A 1900-nucleotide genomic window follows, 5' to 3' on the forward strand; every position below is an offset into this window, starting at 1 on the left:
AACAACTACCAGAAATACTTTTTTGTTATTTAGTTTTGATTTCATCATCATAAACTCTCTGCGATCCAGCTAGGTATGAAAGGGAACAAAGAAAACATGGAACCCAAAGGGAACTGCAGCAAGAGCGCAAAGATTCTAGGATACTGCGAGCAAATGGGGTGGAGGGCTGCTCTCCTGAGCTACAGAAGGAATGGTCTGGTGGTTAAGATAAAATACAAGTGAAACTTACTAGAGTTGTCCACAGTCAACAATGGTGATCTTTCTGGTCTTGCCATTTCTGTACCCAAAGTGTTCCATAGCCTATGGCCTTCACAATATTCATGCCTTCTTTCACTTTGCCAAAGACCACATGCTTGCCATTCAACCACTCAGTGTTGGCAGTGCAGATGAAAAACTGGGAACCGTTTGTGCTAGGTCCAGCATTTGCCCTGGACAAAATGCCAGGACCTGTATGCTTTCGGATGAAGTTCTCATCATCGGATTTCTCCTCATAGATGGACTTGCCATCAGTGCCTTCATGGTGTGTGAAGTCAGCACTCTGATACATAAACCCTGGAATAATTCTGTGAAAGCAGGAACCCTTATAACCAAATTCTTTCTCTCCAGTACTCAGAGCACCAAAGTTTTCTGTTGTCTTTGGAAACTTGTCTGCAAACAGTTTGACGGAGATGTCGTCCAAGTGCCCACCATCGACGGCAAGGTTGAAGAACATGGTGGGGTTGACCATGCTTTGCAGAAATACTTTAAAAAAAATCCCTGTAAGTGTAATACCCCTACCTAACTGGGAATCTAATGCTTGTTATTAATAAACATGTTTGATTGTCTTCCTTCCAGTTACTCCACACTACAAGTTCTAAACCTAGATTATTTTTATATCTCAGACTCAATCACATAAAACCCAGAATAACTTTGTAGATATTCAGAAAGACATGAGAAGTCTCCCTTTCTACCAGAGAATATTTTTTTCTCATTTGCAAGCTTTTAACTCATAGGCACTAATCAATGGGGTGAAAAGCATGCATCTAATTTAAAAATTATATTTCTAGTGTTTACCCTTTCTATTAAAAATTCCAATGACCATGTTTTATAATGTTAAGTCGTGTGCTATTGAATGTTTTGTGTTTTCTCAACAAACCTAAAGACACTAGGATGAATCAGATGTCTTAGATCTCAGAAAACTGAAATGGGTAGATTTCTGTATGCCGAAGTTCATCCTTTCAGCAGGAATTTTGCCTTTTTGTAAATGGGAAGCTATCTCTGACAATAGTAATTCATACTTTAGCTATCTCATGCTCAATCACTAAGATGAAAGGCATGAGAAAACTCTAGAACTAGAGTATTGGAAAGAAAGACTGCCCAATGCCCATCAAAGAACTCTTTCTTTCTCATCAGACTTAACTTGCAATTTGAAAAAAATATATGAATGAATAATAAAATAAGCATTTATAAAATGTTTTCTTTCATTCTATCCTTCTTTCAGTTTTTGTTTGTGATTGAGTAATAAATAAAGCCAATCAAACAATGATAGGCTGGGTGTGCTGACTCATGCCTATCATCTCAGCTGTTTGGGAGGGCAAGGCAGGAGGATTACTTGAGCCCAGGAGTTCGAGGTTGCAGCAAGCTATGATTGTGCCAGTACACTCCAGCCTGGGCAACAGGGCAAGATCCTGCCAATTAACACAAACAAACAAATAAAAACAGGCTTGAGCAATTTCAAAATTAATAATATTGTCTAGTTTATCTCAAGGAGGGCAACAAGGTAAGTTTTATTCATTCCTGAATACTTAAGCAAACTTTCCACCTCTAAAGGAATAACACATGTTAAAACATAAAGGCAGTCCTCGCTGTTAGAAATATTTTGACTTCCAGGTATTTTATCACTTAATTAAAAAAAAAAAAA

The 1900-nt window shown here is 37.9% G+C and overlaps 1 pseudogene; it reads right to left on the reverse strand.

Moving 5' to 3' along the window:
• Positions 1–244: 244 nt before the first annotated feature.
• LOC105513374 lies at positions 245–727 on the reverse strand (annotated as a pseudogene).
• Between the last annotated feature and the right edge of the window lie 1173 nt (positions 728–1900).

The sequence above is a fragment of the Colobus angolensis genome, unplaced genomic scaffold (genome assembly GCF_000951035.1).
Source record: "Colobus angolensis palliatus isolate OR3802 unplaced genomic scaffold, Cang.pa_1.0 Scaffold23, whole genome shotgun sequence".
Lineage (NCBI taxonomy): Eukaryota > Metazoa > Chordata > Mammalia > Primates > Cercopithecidae > Colobus > Colobus angolensis.